Source organism: Ambystoma mexicanum, chromosome 3p (genome assembly GCF_040938575.1).
Source record: "Ambystoma mexicanum isolate Mex_15411 chromosome 3p, UKY_AmexF1_1, whole genome shotgun sequence".
In the NCBI taxonomy this organism is placed as follows: Eukaryota; Metazoa; Chordata; class Amphibia; order Caudata; family Ambystomatidae; genus Ambystoma; species Ambystoma mexicanum.
The window spans coordinates 517,239,147-517,263,512 of NC_090925.1; positions in this window are offsets into that span (position 1 = coordinate 517,239,147).

Consider the following 24,366-nt stretch of genomic DNA (forward strand, 5'->3'; position numbering starts at 1 on the left):
CCTTTTATTGATTATAGTCACTGGCTACTGCCACAATCTCCTGGGAGATACCATGCTCCCAGGAGGAGTGACCCATTACACTCCTCCTTTTCCATAGGGAACAAACAAATGACAAACATACGGGACATCAATGCCACTTACATTGATGCTTTGGCAGGTACACACTTTGAGGGTGACAGGGTAGGTGGAACGGTTGGGGGTTTCATCACATCATCAAGGGACCCTTTATTAACCTGTGTGTGTGGGATATAAAGCCACTGATAAACACAAATGGAAGCCCTGGCACCACATAAAGCAATCCACACATACAGATGTTCACATCTTTACATTGCCCACTGACTGGGCCATTTTAAGCAAGTACAGGTTTGCAGGCTCCCAGCCTTCTTGGGGATGTCTATGGTGTCCATCTTACACACTTGTGGAGTTGTGGGAGACCAGTTCATGCTTTTCACCTATAACAGGTCAGGACAGTCACACCACAGTTCAGGAGCGGGCAAAGCCGCACCTGGGGAGGCCCAGGAGCCACATCGGCTTCGTCCATATACATATTGGGGGGGAAGGACACCAATGACGGGGTACCGGAGACAGGATGACAGGCCACTCCTTACACTTCCCACGTGGGGCGTCTGGCAGGGAGACACCGGTGGCGGGGCGTCTGGGCCACGGGCCTAGGAAGGCGCACAAGCACTCATGAGAGCTGCAACCCCCCCTTTCCATTCTTCCGTTCCCTTCCCCATGTGATCTTGTCACTAGCGAGGTGCCCGCCTACCATTTCGTGAGTGCAGGTGGCCACACGCCTTCCTTTAGGTGCATTCCCTCTTGCTTCTTGTTTCCCCAAATAACCTGATAGCGTTGCCCAGCAGGGGCACTGTCATGGTGGAGGGCCTGGCAGGGCAGGCCCTCAGACAGCTACGCAGCACCATCATGCTGCTGCTCATTAAAGACACATCACAACGTGGTTGCATACTCGAAGACTAAATGAGCGGGAGACCGCCCATTCCTTTGATTGATTATAGTCACGCGGCTACTGCCACAAGCTCATGGGAGATACCATGCTCCCAGGAGGGGTGACCCATTACACCTAGCAGCGCTCTGCCAGGTCAATTCTATCTACTCCCGCTTAGGGCTACCATCTTTAAAAAGATAAATATTAGAAAGGTGTTATTAGATGCTGGCATTTAATAACATTCTCTGAGTTTAGCATGGGTTTGGTAATATAGGCTTCATTAAATAATTAAATAGCCAAGTTGTCGAAATAGCTGTTATGTTATAAAGCTTTTATACAGTGACAAATCATTTAACACTTAGATGCTTTTATTGAAGCTGCCTTGCATAGCTGACGCTTGGCCCCCATGTCGTGTGTGCACTTTGAGCCAGTGCTGGCTTTTCACTGTGCATGCATACGTCAAAGAGCCAGAAGCTAATATATTGTCTGGTGCATATCTATCCCCCAAATGACATACACACTTTACACTTTTTTATCCTGTATAGATGATCCGTCTTGCTTCAAATGTCCTGTTTTTACGCTCCTAAATGTATACAGTTAATTTCAGAGAGGTTTATTTGTGACAACATTACTACAACTGTACAGGAGTACATGCCTGCTAAGCCCCACGTTACTACTAACATAGCTCTCAACCTTTCATTGGCCATGGGCAGCTGAAAACACGATTTTGTATTTGGCAGGTGAAAGTCCATTGATTCTTATGGGCATGTGGGAAGCTTGGCAGGCGTGAGAGCTGCCTAAGTGGCGGGTGACACCCCCCAAAAGCGTGTGAGCTGAGAGGCATGCTAGTAAACCAGCAGTGATCTCAATCATAAAGGTGAAACAGGCACCTCTTTTGTTAGAGCAGGCTATATCTCCAGAAGGCATGTGAACTGATGAAACAGGTATAGGACATTGGTTCCAAAATAAAAGAATGTCAAATCTAAGTTTTATAAAAATATAGGAACTTTGCAACAAACTAACCAAACACTACAAACCCACCCTTGTAAAGAAAACAAAGAGAATGCAGACTTTGAGTATAGGTGGCACCACCCTTGTAAAGAAAACAAAGAGAATGCAGACTTTGACTATAGGTGGCACTCTTGGGGAGAAGTGACGATATCTTGTGAATTGTCACAGCTTACAACGACAGGAAGAATATCCTGACCGGTCTGGCTGTATTAATTCCTCCGATAGCAATGTAGGAAAGGTGGCCAATAAGTAATGGGATCTTATGCCTCCATCTGTGTTTAAGTTATCTTGGTGTAAACCCAGTATTGTCTCCCTAAAGGGCCTGCCCACCTTGCCAGGCCGGCTGTGCAATTTGGCACTGTGCAGTCGTGTCGAATAAGGTCCTTGCAAATGTGCAGTTGCACCTGGAGCGTATCAAGTGCTAGATGCGATTACCAATAAATGATCTCATGCCAAAATAACCCAGACAGACTTAAAGAATATGGCAAAATACTACTTTATTATATACTCAATAAAGTAGGGAAACCTGGTGAACAAACAGATTGCAGCTCACACACCCTCGAATACATTTCCGTTACACAAAAGCTTTATACATCGATGTACGTCAGCTATGATGTCCTCCTACATGGCAAACAGTAAAAACCTATCGGACGCAGGGATTGGTTAAGGGACCATATATACTGTAGAGGTGGAGCCAAGTACTCCCACTCAAAGCTCCTCTCCCATGCTGCTTTTATGTTGGGAGCCAGAGTGTGAGACACGTGCAGTACCAGTGAGAATACCTATACCACAAAGAATCATGGAGGCAAGGTTCCCATTAAGAAAGCCATATACGAATACACAAAGATAGGATGGCCATTTGAATGAAATCCCGGAGGAAGTGGGACAAGTGAGCAATGGAGAAGACTGGTGACGTCATGTGGCGTGGAACTGATGCACCCAGAAGAAGCTGACAAGTATAGATATCCTACAGAAACTGAAGATGAACTATAGAAGATGAGCAACATTTCTGGCTCAAGATGAAGAGGCTCATGCTACAGAAATAATGATGACGATATCAAGTCATTTTACACATGTACAGATGCAGTAAACGCAAGTAGGGCAAATAATTCTTGAGGCTGGTGTAGTGATACACGAAATTGCAACCTTGCCAATCAGGGCTTTAGATGACAGCATTAGCCGCTGAAAGCCAATAGTGTATTCAAAGTATGTGCTAAAAATGCTGACAGTAGTCTGTTGTAGCACTTCCATTATGCAGTAGTGAGCTACAAGGAATATGCAGGCCTAGTATGAAATAGGTCAAATTAAGCATTGTTGATAGACAGGCAGGGAGGGCCCCTAGCTATGTAGCTAATAGGTATTTTTGGAGTGTTTGGAACATCATGGCACCTATATAGCGCTTAGATAGCCAGTCTTAAGCGCTATAAACACTAAGCTATGAGTGCATGCCTTTTAGAGCTTGCAGATGGGGTTAATACATCCCTGCTTCCCTTAGAATATTCAGCCTCACTAACGGTAGGCCTGGCTCCAAGCTAATCTTCCTTTTCTCTGGGAAGGTACTGATAAGACATTCCTCAGCCAGCGCAGATGGGAACCAAGGGAGGGGGTAGGAGCGAGCAGGGAGCATCTCAGAGAGAGCTGGGTTTTTTCCATGAACCAGCCTCACAGAGAAAGTTCTGGAACTATGCGTCATGGTGACTGACAGCAAGAGATTATAAAACATCCATGCACACATGGGATCAGGGGGAGATCGCCTGTGGACTTGATTCGTGCAGAAACAGGTGCCCGGCATTGGCTCATACGGTGTCCTTCAGCATTGTCCTCTGAGCGGGGCTTGTTTACAGCTAGCTTATGAGGGCCCAAGGTCTCCCCAGTGCTGATTAAAGGGACGTAAGACTGTGTTTCTCTATGTTTCTCTATATTTCTCTATGTTTCTCTATGTTTATCTAAGTTCCATGTTTCACTATATTTTGCATTGCTCTAAGTGTTATGCTTTGTAATATTCTGTAACTTGAATCCCAAATGTATATGAAATTCACTGCTTAGAATAAATATGCTAACACTTTGAGGGTGTCATTTGTCACTAGCATGAGATCACTGCTCAGCACAATAGAACCTGTATTTTGGGCTGAATTGGGTATTTTTGCTCTCAAAGGGCTGGCCCCGAGGAAGATTTTGCCCAATATCAAGACATTTGGTGGCAGCTTTGTGGGATTTGTGAAGAGCAGTGCCATGCTGACATGACAAATGGTGTGAGAGAACACAGTGTAGAGTGGGGAGCAGGCTGTCGCATTTCCTTGATGGTCTCACTGCAGCTCTGAGACTTCAAAAGGCAGCAATGTTGTGTCGGCTTGCCGTGGCCGATAGCTTGTGTGGTTAAGACTCCCTTCAGTAAATCAGTCGTGACTGACTTATTGCATGGGATTGGTGCCAGGGAGTACAAGGCAATAAACGAGCGGGAAATGGCTTTGTTTAAAGCACTCCGATGAATGGTTAAGAAAGATGTATGCTCAATTAGAAAAAGAATTTTATCATGTGGTTTCCCAAGTTTAAAGTTGTAATTTGGAATGCATAATGAGACGGAGTTCTCATCTCTATTCTGTCATGAGGGCAGGAAAAAAAATAATTGCAGGGATTTGACATGCAAATTGTGAATAGTGATTTAACCATTGACTCAGCCCCAGTGTGCTAGCGAGTGGGGGCTGTAATGTTCGGAGGCGAAGGTTCGTCTTTTTTGATATATGCTTTTGAAGGGTTGGCATTCCTGAATAATGAGGAAGGGGAATGAGCCATGCTTAGGAGAATGAGTAACATCTGTGCTGAGAGCCTAAAGAGTTTTTTCTTTCTTTTGGCAACTGTAAAATTCCATGTGCTAATGGTGGCAAATTCTGTTTAAAGGAAACACACTAAAATGGTTATATTGCATTTTAGGCTGTGCCATGCTTATATTGGGTGAGAGACTCACTTAAAAAGAAAGTGAGTGAATGTTATTTGGATTTTCGATTTTTGTGTACTGATTTGAAATTGCAGAACCAGTTTGCAATGGTTGGGGGGAAAAACAATTTATATTTTTCTAAATTGCCCCTGGAGTATTTTTGACTGTCCCCATGCTATGCCATGGATTTGTGCTGTTGCCTTATAAGTGATGTATGATTTGGAAATAGTGTCCTGTTGACTGTGATACATGGGGAAAAATGTTGTTGACACATTAAACAGCCCACAAGCAATAGAGTGTGGGTTGTTCTTGCAGAAAAAAAAACGTGCAGGGAGCTGCACTAAATATGGCATTTTTATTTTTTTAAATGCACTGAACTGAGTGGTTATAGTTTGGCAATGGTACAACAGAATGAAACATCTGTGTGTGATAAGATAGCACAAAGATTTAATGGGTTGTGAGTTCTCTTGAAAGATCGCACATTACAAGAAAAAAAAAGACGCTTTGACATTTTGCAAAATTACATGGAGTAGAAAAATGACAAGAAAAGTGCCGCTTTTGAAAAACAAGAGTCTTGCTGTGTGTGCAGAGCTTGTGCCTTGAAGCTGTCTTGGGCGAGGTGCGTGAAGGCAAACAAAAGCAGAAACAGTACAAGAAAGAGTTAATCTGGATGAATTGTCTGAAACGAGTGAAGCCGCCACAGTATAAGAGTTATAGGCAAAAGAGATAAGCTGCGTGCTAATGGCGCTGCCAGGTGCACACGAAAGATAAACATGCCTGCATTCCTGAGGAAGGGGGAGCAAAAACAGAGAGCTGTTCAAAAAGTAAAGAATTTGCCCAGTAAACTGTGGTACGGAGCAAAGGCTTCATGCAGGATGGCAGACGGGCACATCACATCTGAACATTTACCTATGCATCTGTGAATGGGCCAAGAAAAGACAGCTGCCCATTCCAACAGACATTACTGTGCAAACCGCATTCCCATGTGATGTGATGTGAAGTGAAGTGAAAGCGCTATTGCTGTGCAAGCTGCATTCCAATGCTCCATGTGATGTGAACTGAAGTAAAGCGCTGTGCACTGGAGAAGAAACCTCTAGGCGCTTTGAGAAGAGAAAATACACATCTGGCAAACTGCAAGCTACATTGCCAGGGATGGAGTAACTGACAAAGACATTATGGCATTCCAGATGGAAGCAAAACTGACAAAAGTGCTTAGCCGTTTTGCAAGAGACAACATGCAGAGCGGGGCTTTGAAGTACAACATGAACACTGCACATTAGCCATGATCCAGAAGCCACACGGCTTAGTGCAAGAATGAATGATTTGTTGAAGCAACAAAAGAAACTGGCTTAGACTATCGCACTCAAAGGGGTGGTTCAAAAACAGCAAACGCCCTTTGAAAAAATGACAAGTGAAAAAACCAGAGGCTTGAAAAGACACTGCTAAGAAAAGAAAGATAAATAAACAAAGCTGCTTGTACAACTGTAAGCGGTATTGGACTGAAAGACTTTACCTTTGAAAAATGGAGTGATGCCAGCAGGGCAAACTGAACCAAGATCATGAGACACTGGAAGCAAGTTGGCGCCTGGCATTTGTGATCGCTTTGGTGAAAAAGAAAAGCATTGTGCGACCTGGGTACTTACTATATGGCTTTGTAAAAGCACAGATCAGTCTGAGGTACCATTGACCAGCTATGATTGCATTGCACAAATGAGTTTGTGATTAGGCAGTTACACCCCGTATGGTTGAGTGTAAATAAGCCCCCAGAAACATGCAGAAAGGTGATAAATAATTGCAGTAGCAATGACAAAGTGTGTAGTTACCTGATGAGACTTTTTGAAGATGGGGGTGGTATTATGGGAAGGGGTGGATAACGCTGATATTGAAGTTTTGATGAAATCCTAACATTTCTGTTTGTATTTTGCCTAGGCAAAGCACAACAAGACATTTTACAATATCAGGAAGTTAATATGCAGTTTGTGGGTGACACTGATCAAAGAAGGGTCAGACGCATTCTCAGAGAAAGCGAGCCACTGCGACATGCTATTTCAACTTTAACGTGCCCTGCACCGCACTCAATGCTGTAACCTGCGAATAGTGTCCAACAGAGTAATAACTTTTGCTGAACTGGCACGATGCAGACTTGGCTAATTATCAAGTATTTGATGCTACACATTTAAATGACATGTTTTGCCCTTTCTTGTTTAAAGGACTATGGACAATGAATTGTGGACTGTAACATCAGGCACCACATACAGCTGTGTGACACAGCAATTGAATGCTAACACATTGAAAAATGGTTTTTAAATGCACTGTTGAGATGAATCTGAAAAAACCAAATGGTTTTACTCTTCCAACTGAATGGCTTTAACCAGAGATGTTTTGTTTTTTGAAAAAAAAAAATATTCTACATTGCACGTAGGCAGGAGAATGATTTATGAACTGTTGGGGCAGCAGAATTATGCAAGCAGGAGTGTAATTAATTTTGAGATAAGATGAGTGCGCACATCAAAGTCACCTGTGCGTAGGTTAAGATTCTTAATTGAAGTAATGCTGCCAAGTGTATGAGCTATAATTTGAAATGGTAATCTTTGAAACACTGGATACTTTTACAGCCAGCTTAAGGCAGGTAAATGAAACCATGACTGACTTGATGTTTGATTTTATGACACAGAGTGTGACACGGTTTTTTGTTAAACCAACCAGTTTCATGTTTTTGTGGGGACAGCTGTCTCCAGCACACTAATGCAAAGAGTCACCTTTTGATTGTAAACATTTGGAATAATTCTTTGGAAAAGCGCTACAAATGAGTATCCACATGGAATTGCTAGTGTACTGGCCTGGCACATTGTCAGGCATCTTTTGTCACTGAATGGATACCATTTGTTTAATTTGTCTAATGTGATGTTTTTCTGACCAAGAACTGCAGCGAGTGTTCTCGCCAAGATTTAATGAACTATAACTTGACTAAATGAATTTTTTCCATGGTGTGATGAAACAGCCACTGCCGGATAGTAGTATGGTGTTTGTGGCTAAAGTTAATATTGTATATGGTAGATATCCCACTTGAAGAAGGGTATTCTCCAAGTCACAGAAGGTAGACACTGTGAACCTGTTAGATTTTCCAGTGGTAAGACAACATGTAAATTGTAGACTGGTAATGCACACCTTCATTATTACAGTGCTACACTTAGACATAGATTTATCATGAGGCAATGTTTCCTTAGTACTACCAAGCTGCTACAAATGGAGTCCATTTCTATGGCCCATCACTAGAGTGCGCGTAGCTAGGGAGCTAGATTCATTAATTGCAGGAGCTTTATATGCTTGTGACATAGAAACTGTGCACTATAAGCTAGCCACTATGGGTTCTGATGCCAGCTCTGCTATAGAACTTCTGGCCTAGTGGGGCCCATTGATATGCCCAGCACTGCTACAAGTATTGACAGCCAATTGAAGATAACAGAATTTTAGACATGAAGACATTTTTGTCTGCCATAGGGCAGGTCAACAAGACTGCTAAATACACACAATGCATTGTATGGCAAACATTGTTAAATCAGCAGGTGTTGGCTTTTTACTGGGTGGGGGCAACCATCCTCCACACACTGGCACGCAGAGCTACAGTTACCAGCATACATATGGATTGAATTGCTTGCTTTTTGATTGCATGAATAACACATGCCATGCTTTGATGTAAATTAGTAGAATTGTTTTTATTTAGACAACCTGGTGCCCATGGGTTCACCTTGTTCACGAAATTAGATGGTTTCTGGTTGGGTTCCACCTACCTGGGGGAAGTGTCTAGTCACACAGCCCATAGTCACGCTTGAATGCCCTGGGATCAGGGGGAGGGTAGGCCCTTAGGGTGAAAGGCTGCCAGGTTTTAGAATTGGTAACCATACATAAATGCAATAGTGCATTGTAGATTAGACTACACTGGATTGCCTTGACATTTTAACTGCATGCTGCTTTTTAACTGACAATCAGTTATACAAAATTGATTTAGGTATTTTTGTGTAGGCCATGTTTTGGCTAGAGTAAATGTCCATGTTCACTTGGCGTAGGTATTTTTGTGTAGGCCAGGTTTTGGCAAGGGTATATGTCACTGTTCACTTTGTGTACATTTTTGTTTAGGTAGTGTTTTACCTTGCATGCCACGCTAACTAACCGCTATAAGATAGTTTGCTTAAACCTCTTGCAAAGCCCCAAGGTCTTTATCACTGCACTAAATACTATATTGATAGGTATTAGTCAGCATTTGTCGCACAAACGTTGAATAGGGGTGGAATGTAGTGATACACGAAATTGCAACCTTGCCAATCAGGGCTTTAGATGACAGCATTAGCCGCTGAAAGCCAATAGTGTATTCAAAGTATGTGCTAAAAATGCTGACAGTAGTCTGTTGTAGCACTTCCATTATGCAGTAGTGAGCTACAAGGAATATGCAGGCCTAGTATGAAATAGGTCAAATTAAGCATTGTTGATAGACAGGCAGGGAGGGCCCCTAGCTATGTAGCTAATAGGTATTTTTGGAGTGTTTGGAACATCATGGCACCTATATAGCGCTTAGATAGCCAGTCTTAAGCGCTATAAACACTAAGCTATGAGTGCATGCCTTTTAGAGCTTGCAGATGGGGTTAATACATCCCTGCTTCCCTTAGAATATTCAGCCTCACTAACGGTAGGCCTGGCTCCAAGCTAATCTTCCTTTTCTCTGGGAAGGTACTGATAAGACATTCCTCAGCCAGCGCAGATGGGAACCAAGGGAGGGGGTAGGAGCGAGCAGGGAGCATCTCAGAGAGAGCTGGGTTTTTTCCATGAACCAGCCTCACAGAGAAAGTTCTGGAACTATGCGTCATGGTGACTGACAGCAAGAGATTATAAAACATCCATGCACACATGGGATCAGGGGGAGATCGCCTGTGGACTTGATTCGTGCAGAAACAGGTGCCCGGCATTGGCTCATACGGTGTCCTTCAGCATTGTCCTCTGAGCGGGGCTTGTTTACAGCTAGCTTATGAGGGCCCAAGGTCTCCCCAGTGCTGATTAAAGGGACGTAAGACTGTGTTTCTCTATGTTTCTCTATATTTCTCTATGTTTCTCTATGTTTATCTAAGTTCCATGTTTCACTATATTTTGCATTGCTCTAAGTGTTATGCTTTGTAATATTCTGTAACTTGAATCCCAAATGTATATGAAATTCACTGCTTAGAATAAATATGCTAACACTTTGAGGGTGTCATTTGTCACTAGCATGAGATCACTGCTCAGCACAATAGAACCTGTATTTTGGGCTGAATTGGGTATTTTTGCTCTCAAAGGGCTGGCCCCGAGGAAGATTTTGCCCAATATCAAGACAGCTGGCTACGTAGTAAACTAGATTGCGGTGATGTGCCAATGTATATGCATCAGAATGTATGGACTATGGATGATTCCACAACGCACTTTAGCAGAGCTTGGACCCAGTGACTAGAAAGGCTTTTCCAGTGTGGCGTAGTTTGAAAACAGCTAAATGAACAAAGATGAATCCAAAAAAAGGTTTGGTTGGCTCAGCACCAGGATGTCAAGGCCACAGTGAGCTTGGATGTTCATGGTGAAGCTACAATTACCGTGTGAAAGGAACAAACTTCTGTTTGAGGTGAGGAGCAAGAACATTGAAGCCGTCAGAGGTTCATCATTTAATAGAGTTTCATACAGCAAAAGGCTCTGAAACATGGTCTCCAGTCACATGGTCGGATGAAAATAGATACTGAAGTTGGGGTGTATCGAAACCAAGAGACAGGTGTGCCTCTACTCCCTTTTATTCCCAGGTACAGAGAACATTCACAAGGTCACTGTTCAAAGGGCTAATTGACTGCCAGACGGCAGAGTGATGATAGATAGCAGGCTAATGAGGTGGAAAGCTATGGTTATGACCAGCCCACCAGCATCTGGGTGCCAGCCTTCGGGCTGCTAGCGTGTGTGGAATATTACAAGGGGATATGAGAGTACCAACCAATTGTAGGAGCCACGTTATGAAGAGCCCTATAGTTGTATAACCAATGGGACGTCATGTATTTGATGACGTTCATAGTAACTTATACAAGGGGAGGGCTTAGTTTCCCACCTAATGTTAGAAACCCAATCACCAACCTCGGCTATATAGAACGTATACCTAGGTGTTCCCTGAAAGCCAACCACCGTTACTCATAGGTTTTTGTAGTTTGACACGTAGATCGACACCAATGATGATGCGTTTTAATTATATAATCTCTGTTATGAAAATTACTGAGTGAGAAGATCAAGCGTTTCGTTGATGTTCGGTGTACTCCCTGTTTTAGACAATTGAGAATAAAACAGTTATACTTTGCCAACTTCCTGAGTCGGTCTGATTTTTGATGTTTGAGTATAATTTGCATCCCCATCTATCTCCAAATATTACTACCCTGTTTTAAAGGGCCTAGTGTTGGGTACACGGGTTCACATGGTAGCAGAGGATGGTTAAAGACACATCTGTAGTGATACACAAAATTGCAACTTTGCCAATCAGGGCTTTAGATGACAGCATTAGCCGCTGAAAGCCAATAGTGTATTCAAAGTATGTGCCAAAAATGCTGACAGTAGTCTGTTGTAGCACTTCCATTATGCAGTAGTGAGCTACAAGGAATATGCAGGCCTAGTATGAGTGATAGGTCACATTATGCATTGTTGATAGACAGGCAGGGCGAGGGCCCCAGCTCTGTAGCTAATAGACATTTTTGGAGTGTTTGGAACATTATGGCACCTATATAGCGCTTAGATAGCCAGTCTTAAGCGCTATGAACACTAAGCTATGAGTGCATGCCTTTTAGAGCTTGCAGATGGGGTTAATACATCTCGGCTTCCCTTAGAATATTCTGCCTCTCTAACGGTAGCCCTGTAAACTAATCTCCCTTTCTCTGGGAAGACACTGATAAGACATTCCTGAGCTTTCGCGCAGATGGGCTCCAGGGAGGGGCACAGAAAAAGGAGCACAGTGGAAATTCACAGAGCTGGGTTTTTCCATGAGCCAGCCTATATTTTGCACAGGGAAAGTTCTGGAACTGTGAGTCATGGACGGACAGCACGAGATTATAAAATATGCATGCTCACATGACTCAGGTGGGAGATCGACCTGTGGACTTGGTTCGAGCAAGATCAAGTGCCCGGAATTTGGAGCTCTGACGGCACCCAGCAGCGCTGTCCTCTGAGCGGGGCTTGTTACAGCTAGCTTATGAGGGCCAGGGTCTCCCAGTGCTGATTGAAGGGGCGTAAGACTGTGTTTCTCTATGTTTCTCTATGTTTATCTAAGTTCTATGTTTCTCTATATTTTGCATTTCTCTAAGTTTTGTGCTTTGTAATCTTCTCTAACTTGAATCCCAAAATGTATATGAAATTCACTGTTTAGAATAAATACTAAAACTTATTGAAGGTGTCATTTGTCACTAGCATGAGTTCACTGCTCAGCACAATAGAACCTGTATTTTGGGCTGAATTGGGTATTTTTTGCTCTCAAAGGGCTGGCCCCGAGGAAGATTTTGCCCATATCAAGACATTTGGTGGCAGCTTGGGGATTTGTGCAGAGCAGTGCCTTGCTGTGAAATGACAAATTGTGTGAGAGAACACAGTGCAGAGTGAGGAGCAGGCTGTCGCATTTCCTTGGTGGTCTCACTGCAGCTCTGAGACTTCAAAAGACAGCAACGTTGTGTCGGCTTGCCGTGGCCGATAGCTTGTGTGGTTAAGACTCCCTTCAGTAAATCAGTCGTGACTGACTTATTGCTTGGGAATGGAGCCAGGGAGTACAAGGCGATAAACAAGTGGGAAATGGCTTTGTTTAAAGCGCTCCGATGAATGGTCAAGAAAGATGTATGTTCAATTAGGAAAGAATTTTATCATGCGTTTCCCCAGTTTAAAGTTGTAATTTGAAATGCAAAGTGAGACGGAGTTCTCAACTCTATTCTGTCATGAGGGCAGAGAAAATAGTTGCGAGGATTTGACATGCAAATTGTGAATAGTAATCTAACCATTGATTCAGCCCCAGTGTGCTAGCGAGTGGGGGGCTGTAATGTACGGAGGTGAAGGTTTGCTTTTTTTAATGTATGCTATTGAAGTGTTGACATTCCTGAAGATAACGTGGGGAATGAGCCGCGTTTAGGAGAAAGAGTAACATCTGTGTTGAGAGCCTAAAGGGTTTGTTTTTCTTTTGGCAACTGTAAATTCCATGTGCTGGTGGTGCATTGTGTTTAAAGGAAACATACTAAAATGGTTATATTGCATTTTAGTTGTGCCATGTTTATAATGGGTGAGAGACTCACTTAAAAAAGAAAGTGAGTGAATGGTATTTGGATTTTCGATTTTTGTGTATTGATTTGAAATTGCAGAATCAGTTTGCAATGGTTTGGGGGGAAAAGACAATTTATATTTTTCTAAATTGCCTCTAAATTGCCCCTGGAGTATTTTTGACTGTTCCCACCCTATGCCATGGATTTGGACTGTTGCCTTATAAGTGATGCATGTTTTGGAAATAGTGACCTGTTAACTGTGGTACATGGTGAAAAATGTTGTTGACACATTAACAGCCCACAAGCAATATAGAGTGTGGGTTGCTCTTGCAGAAAAAAAAAACGTGCAGGGAGCTGCACTACACATGGCATTTTTTAAATGCACTGAAATAAGTGGTTATATTCTGGCAATGGTACAACAGAATGAAAAATCTGTGTGTGATAAGACAGCACAAAGATTTAGTGGGTTGCGGGTTCTTTTGAAAGATCGCACATTGCATTGGAGTGAGTTTGTGAAGCCAAACTACAAGGTTACGAGGAAAAAGAAAAAAAATGTATGCCTTTAAATGGGACATTGATCAGTTCAAAACAGGCTAAAAGACGCTTTGACATTTTGCTAAATTACATGGAGTAAAATCTGATGACAAGAAAAAGTGCCTCTTTTGAAAATAAGAGTCTTGGTGTGTGTGCAGAGCTTGTGCCTTGAAGATAACTTGCACTGTCTTGGGCGAGGTGCGCGAAAAAAAAAAACTGTCGGAGGAAAGCAGTGCAGGAAATAGTTAATCTGGATGAACTGTCTGAAACGAGTGCCTTCCATTGAAGCCGCCAGTTTAAGAGTTATAGGCAAAGAGATAAGTTTGCTGCGTGCTCATGGCGCTGCCATGTGCACATGAAAGATAAACAATGACATTCCTGCATTCCATCCCCTGTGAGAGACACCGTCAGTGTGAGCAAAAACTGAGGAGGGGGGTGCAAAGACAGAAAACTCTGAAACAGAACTGAAGGCAATAATTGCTGTGAGTGAGAAATGAAAAAAGAGCACAATCTACCGTACACATGCTGATGTACGCATGCTTTCTAACACCGGCATGCAATAACAGAGCTGAGCAGAAGTAAAGAATTTGCCCAGTAACAACACTGGAAGAAAAACAAATGCTGCATGCAGAATGGCAGATGGGCACATCACATCTGAACATTTGGGGAACCTGTGCATCTGTGAATGGGCTAAGAAAAGACAGCTGCCCATTTCAAGAGACATTGCCGTGCAAGCTGCATCCCCATGCGCCATGTGATGTGAAGTGAAGAGACATTGCTGTGCAAGCTGCATTCCAGTGCTCCATGTGATGTGAACTGAAGTAAAGCGCTGTGCACTGGAGAAGAAACCTCTAGGCGCTTTGAGAAGTGAAAATACACAGCTGGCAAAATGCAAGCTACATTGCCAGGGCTGGAGTAACTGACAAAGACATTATGGCATTCCAGATGGAAGCAAAACTGACAAAGGTAGCCGTTTTGCAAGAGACAACATGCAGAGCGGGGCTTTGGAGTATAACATGAACACTGCACATTAGCCATGATCCAGAAGCCTCACGGCTTAGTGCAAGAATGAATGATTTGTTGAAGCAACAAAAGGAACTGATTCAGACTATCGCGCTCAAAGGGGTGGCCCCAGAAATCAGCAAACACCCTTTGAGAAAATGATAAGTGGAAAACCAGAGGCTTGAAAGACACTAGCTGTATGGAGAAAAATAAACAAAGCTGCTTGTGCAACTGCAGGCGGTATTGGACTGAAAGACTGTACCTTTGAAAAATGGAGTGATGCCAGCAGGGCAACCTAAATCAAGATCATGAGACACTGGAAGCAAGTTGGCGCCTGGCATTCGTGATCGCTCTGATGACAAAGGAAAGCATTGATCCATTGAGAAGTGCGACCTGGGTACTTATTATATGGCTTTTGTAAAAGCACAGATCAGTCTGAGGTACCATTGACCAACTATGATCGCATTGCACAAATGAGTTTGTGACTAGGCAATTACACCCCATATGGTTGAGTGTAAATAAGCCCCCAATAACATGCAGAAGAGTGACAAATAATTGCAGTATCAATGATAAAGTGTGTAGTTACCCGATGAGACTTCTGAAGGTGGGGGTGGTGTTAAGGGAAGGGGTGGATAATGCTGATATTGAAGTTTTGATGACATCCTAATGTGAAGAATAATGACATTGTACTTTTGATGAAATCCTAACATTTCTGTTTGTATTTTGCCTAGGCAAAAAAGCAGGACAGTTGCGTGCCATGATTGGGGTAGATGTGTGCAATTTGCGGGTGACACTGATCAGTCAAGCAGACGCATTCTCAGAGAAAGCGAGTCACGTTGAACGTGTCCTGCACCGCACTCAATGCTGCTAACATGCATGACGTATGAGGGCATTTGTTCTGCAACCTGCGAAAGGTGTCCAACAGAGTAATAACTTTTGCTGAACTGGCACGGTGCAGACTTGGCTAGTTATCAAATATTTGATGCTGCACATTCAAATGATTCAGTTGCTGGAAATAACCTGGTTGATATGTTTTGCCTTTCTTGTTTAAAGGACTGTGGACAATGAGTTGTGGACTGTAACATCATGCACCACAAACAGCTGTGTGACACAGCACTTGAATGCTAACACATTGAAAAATGGTTTTTAAATGCACTTTTTGAGATGAATCTGAAAAAAACGAAATGTTTTGCTCTTCCAACTGAATTGCTTTAACCAGAGATATTTTGCCTTTTCAAAAACTTCTACGCTGCACGTAGGCAGGAAAATGATTTATGAATTGTTGGGGCAGCAGGATTATGCAAGCAGGAGCGTAATTTATTTTGAGATAAAATGAGTGCGCACATCAAAGTCAGCTGTGCGTTGGTTAACGTCCTTAATTGGAAGTAATGCTGCCAAGTGTGTGAGCACTAATTTGAGATGGTAACCTTTGAAACACTGGATACTTTTACAGCCAGCTTTAAGGCAGGTAAATGAAACCATGACTGACTTGATATTTGATTTTATGACAGTGTGTGACACGGTTTTTGTTAAACCAACCAGTTTCATGTTTTTGTGGGGACAGCTATCTCCAGCACACTAATGAAAAGAGTCACCTTTTGATTGTAGACATTTGGAATAATTCTTTGGAAAAGCGCTACAAATGAGTATCCACATGGAATTGCTAGCGTACTGGCCTGGCACATTGTCAGACATCTTTTGTCACTGACTCATATGACTGGTGTCTATGAAATCCTAGGCCCAAATGTTTCAGTGAATGGATACAACTATTTGTTTAATTTGTTTAATGTGATGTTTTTTCTGACCAAGAACTGCAGCGAGTGTTCTCGCCAAGATTTTATGGACTATAATTTGACTAAATGCATTTCACACAATGGTGTGATGAAACAGCCACTGCCGGATGGTAGTATGGTGTTTGTAGCTAAAACTAATATTGTATATGGTAGATATCCCACTTGAAGAAGGGTATTCTCCAAGTCGCAATAGGTAGACACTGTGAACATGTTAGATTTTCCAGTAGTAAGGCAACATTTAAATTGTAGGCTGGTAATGCACACCTCTATTATTAGAGTGATACACTTAGACATAGATGTATCATGAGGCAATGTTTCCTTAGTACTACCAAGCTGCTACAAATGGAGTCCATTTCTATGGCCCATCACTAGAGTGCGCGTAGCTAGGGAGCTAGATTCATTAATTGCAGGAGCAGCGGGGAGTAACAGGAGCTTTATATGCTTTTGACATAGAAACTGTGCACAATAAGCTAGCCACTATGGGTTCTGATGCCAGCTCTGCTATAGAACTTCTGACCTAGTGGTGCGCATTGATACGCCCAACACTGCTACAAGTATTGGCAACCACTGGAGATGGCAGAATTTTAGGTATGAAGACATTTTTTCTGCCATAGGGCAGGACAACAAGACTGCTAAATACACACGATGCATTTTATGGCAAACATTGTTTAATCAGCAGGTGTTGGCTTTTTACTGGGTGGGGGCAACCATCCTCCACACACTGGCACACAGAGCTACAGTTACCAGCATACATATGGATCAAATCGCTTGCTTTTGATTGCATGAATAACACATGCCATGCTTTAATGCAAATTAGTAGAATTGTTTTTATTTTGATAACCTGGTGCCCATGGGTTCACCTCGTTCACGAAATTAGATGGTTTCTGGTTGGGTTCCACATATATGGGGGAAGTGTCTAGTCACACAGCCCATAGTCACGTTTGAATGCCCTGGGATCAGGGGGAGGGTAGGCCTTTAGAGTGAAAGGCTGCCAGGTTTAGAATTGGTAACCATACATAAATGCAATAGTGCATTGTAGATTAGACTACACCGGATTGCCTTGACATTCTAACTGCATGCTGCTTTTTAACTGACAATCAGTTATACAATAATTATTTAGGTATTGTTGTGTAGGCCAGGTTTTGGCTAGAGTAAATGTCCATGTTCACTTTGTGTAGGTATTTTTTGTGTAGGCCAGGTTTTGGCAAGGGTATATGTCACTGTTCACTTTGTGTACATTTTTGTTTAGGTAGTGTTTTTACTAACCTTGCATGCCACGCTGACTAACCGCTAGAAGATAGTTTGCTTAAACCTCTTGCAAAGCCCCAAGGTCTTTATCACTGCACTAAATACTATATTGATGAGTATTAGTCAGCATTGTCGCACACACTTTGAATAGGGGTGGAATGTAGTGATACACAAAATTGCAACTTTGCCAATCAGGGCTTTAGATGACAGCATTAGCCGCTGAAAGCCAATAGTGTATTCAAAGGATGTGCCAAAAATGCTGACAGTAGTCTGTTGTAGCACTTCCATTATGCAGTAGTGAGCTATAAGGAATATGCAGGCCTAGTATGAGTGATAGGTCACATTATGCATTGTTGATAGACAGGCAGGGCGAGGGCCCCAGCTCTGTAGCTAATAGACATTTTTGGAGTGTTTGGAACATTATGGTACCTATATAGCGCTTAGATAGCCAGTCTTAAGCGCTATGAACACTAAGCTATGAGTGCATGCCTTTTAGAGCTTGCAGATGGGGTTAATACATCTCGGCTTCCCTTAGAATATTCTGCCTCTCTAACGGTAGCCCTGTAAACTAATCTCCCTTTCTCTGGGAAGGCACTGATAAGACATTCCTGAGCTTTCGCGCAGATGGGCTCCAAGGAGGGGCACAGAAAAAGGAGCACAGTGGAAATTCACAGAGCTGGGTTTTTCCATGAGCCAGCCTATATTTTGCACAGGGAAAGTTCTGGAACTGTGAGTCATGGACGGACAGCACGAGATTATAAAATATGCATGCTCACATGACTCAGGTGGGAGATCGACCTGTGGACTTGGTTCGAGCAAGATCAAGTGCCCGGAATTTGGAGCTCTGACGGCACCCAGCAGCGCTGTCCTCTGAGCGGGGCTTGTTACAGCTAGCTTATGAGGGCCAGGGTCTCCCAGTGCTGATTGAAGGGGCGTAAGACTGTGTTTCTCTATGTTTCTCTATGTTTCTCTATGTTTCTCTATGTTTATCTAAGTTCTATGTTTCTCTATATTTTGCATTTCTCTAAGTTTTGTGCTTTGTAATCTTCTCTAACTTGAATCCCAAAATGTATATGAAATTCACTGTTTAGAATAAATACTAAAACTTATTGAAGGTGTCATTTGTCACTAGCATGAGTTCACTGCTCAGCACAATAGAACCTGTATTTTGGGCTGAATTGGGTATTTTTTGCTCTCAAAGGGCTGGCCCCGAGGAAGATTTTGCCCATATCAAGACAACATCAACATATTAAGCTTTAGAGTCCCAGAAATATCGGATGTCCTCCACCATTTACCTGGAGGAACGTAAAGCTCCCTGTGGCTAGCGGTCACCATTTTAAGTAAGAATCTTGCAAGTACAGATGGGACGGGTCCCTTGTTTTCAGGCGGAATCCCCTCCCGATTTCTACAGGAAGCTTAGCGAACCGAACGTTGAAGCGGCTGGTTGAGGATAGGGGTATACCGAATAGTAGATTTAAGTATTCAGCCGGATACCGAATAGCTCAACAAGTATTCGGCTGGAGCCGAATATGGAGCCGAATAGTTGCATTTTTTTATAAATAAAGTTAGGTAGACATGAAAAACACTTTGTAAATTAAAAACACACTTTAAAATATGTATATCCATTCTCTATTGCATTTCTTTTCTAAGTTATCTACACAAGATGTTTGTATAAATCCTGAAAGGAATACATTATCAGAAAATAAACTGTTCAATAACAGCACAGTTTGTATTTTTGTGTATTAATAGGTTTTGCATGTTCAGCAAGGCCCAAGCAACTAAGACTAGTCCAAAAGTATTGTATGCATGTATACAATCACTGAGGGGAGACAGGGAGGTGTCTACCTGTACTTTGGGCCTGCCCATCTTTAGCCTTCTGGCTCTAGCAGGGCACTGAAATGCAAAATGAGTCATCCCAACTCCATCCCAGTAAGAGAGACTGGACGAAGAACTCTGTACCAATTGGGGGTAGCCGGGGGGGGGGGATCGCAAGGGCTGTGTCAGGATATTCCGGGGAGGAAGTAACTGTAGGTGGAATGTAAGTGATTTCAATCCGGCACTTCACCTAAGTCAATGCCTAGCGTGGGATGCACAACTGAAACCCTTAATTACTTATTTGTGTCTATAAGTTCTTTTATTCTGAACGATGTACCACTTATATCACGCCCCTCTCCTGGAATCCCCCCGTCACACTGAACCAGGAATCAGGCTGGTTTTCAAAGTTAAAATATTTATTTTATCTATACACAATATAGATCACACTATTTTTAATGGTTATACAATGATCACCAATGGGGTGATGTCACACTAAACAATCTCTTTAATCACCAGGAGTAATGATGGGAAAAATAATGCAGCACAGAAATAATACTTTTTTGTCTGTTCAAATCAAATGTCAATGTGAGTACTATTTCCCCTGCACACCCCTCAATCCACCCAATATGCAATATGAAGAGATAGAAGGAGAGAGAACAGGTTTCAGGAATGCAGAATTCGAGCAAAGATATCAATCCCAATTTCCCCCCAGCATACACCAGAGAAAAACAGAATTGATTGGCAAACCTGTCAAAGATGGTTTTAAAGTTGGCTTTGAATGAATGGGTAAAACACTGAAAATGGTTTTAATTCACTGAAATTGTTGAAATTCTCATGGGAGCCGCTTTGTATGGTATCAGACAAACACTAGCAATGATTTAAGAGTGATAAGTGAGTTGAAAACTTAATTTTGAGGTCGGGTGCAATAAAAAGCTATTTTACACGTTACAGATCTTAGCCAACCGAAAATTTGCGGCAAACTTTTCTGCGTGCAGTAAGTGCAATTGCAGAAAAACTATAAGGAGTTGAGGTGGGGTTTTGGGTTCTTTAGAAAGCTTAGGTTGTTAGCTACAAGTAGACACTTAAATTTAAATATGAAGAAGTTATGATCGTTTTCGTGTAGGTCGTTTTTTTCAGATAGAGGCAAAATGTAAAACAAAGAGGCGCTTTTAAAATACAAACAAGGTTTCTTTACACTAGGGATGGACTATGAAGATACAAACTGCACGACAGCACAACCACCAAACCAGGACGCCTCCGATCAGGTTGTTGCCGGCCGAGACGCTTGCCTTCTTCAGAAAAATATATATCAGCGCAAAGACGATTTTAACAATATTATTACAGAAGGACTATAGGATAGGAGAGAGAGTTCAGGCAAGACAAAAAGGATATCTAACAATACAGTTCTGGATATAAGATAGATTTGATCTGGATAGAGATGACAATGGAGAGTACATAGGCTAGTGACATTCCTATACTATGGATACTCACTACCAATGTTTGAATGGAACCGTCAGGGATTCTGGTCAGGGATACTTTCTGGGACAGTCTGCTCGGCACACCGGACTGGTCTGGTTCAGTGATCAGCAAGGCGCTCTGGACACCGCACGGCAGGACTGGACAGCAAGGCGCTCTGGTCTACATGGCACAGCACGACTGGACTGGATCTGCAATGGCTCTCTGGTCTGCACAGCACAGCGCGGCACCAGACAGGGTTTAATCTGCCCTTCTGGTTATAAAGATAATTATTTGGCAGGCAAGCAGTTACAGCACAGCCTAGCTGCTTCTTTCGGTTTCCCCTTTAAGTTGAGGAATGGGTTCTGGAAGTTAGGCCCAGCTGAAAGTGGTTCAGCTATGCTCTGAGCCTTTCTGCTTGCAAAGTGTTTTGTAGTCTGCAACAAGGAGTATGAATGGATCTCCTTCAAAGTGCTTTGCCAAATTCGGGATGGTGGGTGGATCAGTCTGTCTTTCTAGGTCCTCAGCTGTCTCTATTTATGTGTTTGATAAAGGGGTGGGTATGCTGAATTATCCTAGGCGCACCCCCTAGTTAATCTATTGTCTAAAGTCTGCTCTCTCCCTTGATTGGAGGAGAAAACAGTGTGTCACCATGATGATGTAGTTTATGAGGCAAAACATCTTCCCCTTTGCCTTTTGCACATAAAATCTATTTTTTATTATAATACATCTTTACATGTGTACAATCGTTATACCAATAACATACATAGATCACATATTTTGTGGAGCAAACCCTCTTCCAATCCTCGTTGCGGTGGGATCTTGGGTCTGGATTTGACACATTTTTGCACTTTTGTCCGGGACACAACATCTGATTCATCCACAATTTTGTACATATGTGCGCATGATATCTGGGCATAATCGTATGAAGTTTCATGCTTCTGACATAAATACAATCGCTACAAAACCAGAATTTTTCTGGCTCCTCTTAAAATGTGCACAAAAGAATCACAGTAACAATGCTATTAATTTTATAATTTTTACAACTTCGCACAGTCCTTTATTAGTCTTTTTAAAAATTATGCTTTCTGTGCATTGTGAATCCACAAATGGTAATCTGTCCCCGCCTCCTTGGCTCTCTGGCAGGTCTGAAGCAACCCACCCCCTTCCTTCTGGGAGAGGACACTTTGATACTTTACAATCTGCATATCCTTTCAGCCAAGGAAGGTTCATTGTCTCTCCCAGGAGCAGCCCAAGTGCCCCTCCACTCTTAATCAACACCTGAATGTGAGTTCCTGGTCCAGAGAGCAGAAGGGAGGTGCCTTGTGTTAGGCAGAAACCTGTGCAGTTCCCTTAGGTACCACTGCAAAAGATTTAGAACTACAGGTGGTTGGCAGTAAACCCAATTGGTAGCAGTCTGTACCACCCAGATTTACCTGGTAGCTGTGGCTGAGCAGTCAGACTTCTCTCAAGATGAGTTAGGCAGTATATAGAGTATACACAATAGGTACAGGTATACAGTAACACAAGCAAACACTGACCAGAGCTTTGGTGTAAAAGTATTATTAATTATTTATTTAAAGACACACTTGTAAATTACACTAGCACACAAAGAGGTAAGTAAATTCAACACGCAGTCACTATTATATATATACAACCCTAATTACTTATTAGACAAGTCTTAGTGAGAAACACCACTTATTTTCAGACAGAGGTGAGAGCTTAACATAAGATGGCACTCTAATAAATTATAGAAAAAGGGAGGGAAAAGGCAAAGTTATGAAAGCACACAATTTCAATACTTTTCAAAGAACCACAGTGAGGCAGGTTAGGCAAAATCTACTGGAGAGCAAGGAAGTTGAAATGCCAAACCCACTCTTAGAGAGAGCAAGCGAAATGTGTCCAGGATCACACAGTGGGGTTATGCCTAAAGAATCTTTGTAGATAGTTCATAAAAGATTGAGATCAAGTCAGGAAAAGTTAGTTAACGGGCCCCAGGCCAACCCAGGTTAGAAAGTCTAGGATTTACTGTCACCCCGAACGATCTGTCGCAAGGGAAGCCAGGTGGGACACAGTACCTGAAAATGGGAAGAACGCTCCAGCAGGGGCACTTGTTCCTGGCAGCGGGTGCAAGTCAGTGTTTTGTCTGGAGGAAGAGGAGGTCTCGACGTGGAGGAAAGCTGAAGGTCGTTGCGCTGCCAGGGAAGAAACCAGCCGCGGAGTTTCCCGGTTACAAGGTACCACCCTTTTCTTCACGGTAGTGGTAAACCGTGGTATTCCGGTTGCCGGGGTGCTTGGCACGGGCAAGGCGGCCACGAGATGGTCCAGGAAGGTGAGAAGATGGGCAAACTGGTTATCCCCACCAGTCAAAGGAAGAAGACTCTCTGGGCTGGAGATCTCCTCTGTTGTAAGGAAAAGTGGTGAGACGGTTCAGCAGGGCTCCACAGGTGGTGTTGTTGTTGCAGGTCGGCTCTCCTTCTCCCTCCTCAGATTCTTTAGGTCCTGTGGCAACGTCTGAAGTTCCAGTCCACAAAGCCCTGCTTTTATGCAGAAAACCCCCATTCATTCAGCCTAGCTGTCACTCAAACATGCTAAGTGGTGAGCCGGGCGGCTCACCACTTGGGCCAATCACACATAAAAAAAGTAGTATCCACTGCCACCAGCCAAAACTCGGTCAGGGGGGACTGGACAGTGCCCCCTCGAACAACAGACCCCGGGGCAATCGAATTGCCCCGACCAGTATGTCCACAATATGATGGTTTGTACTGGTTCTGTTCACAATTTAAGACAGACTAGTAAAGCCAATGGTGACTTTACATGTCCTGGGAGACAGTAGTCAGTCCCAGGGTTTGGAGTCTATGTTTGGGGGTCACTACGACACCCCTGGGTTACTGCGCGGAGGGTGCTGTGTAACCCACATATCAAAAACACATGAAACCCTATGGGGTAAAGGACCCCATAGCCCATAGAACACATACAAAGTCAAAGGAACACCTCAAATCATGTCTAAGAGTGGGAGGAAAAGAGTCTCACTCTTAGCAGGAGAAAAAAATAAACCCCAAAAATCCAACAAAGCTGCTGGGGGACTCACTAAGTTTGGGAAATTCGCCTTTACAGAGAATTCTCCCTAACACTCGCCCCCCCACCCCCCAGAGTAAGGGACAGGAGGATTTAATCCACTCCTGGATGAATCTCATACCTCTAGTCGGTTACAAACACCCTAAAGAGACCATCAGCATTTTGGTGGAGACACCCTAACTTATGTTCAGTGGTAGAGTGAAAGGTTTTCCTTTGTAAGCTATATGACCTACAAACCCTTTGAGGAACATTAGTCTTTTTAAAGTT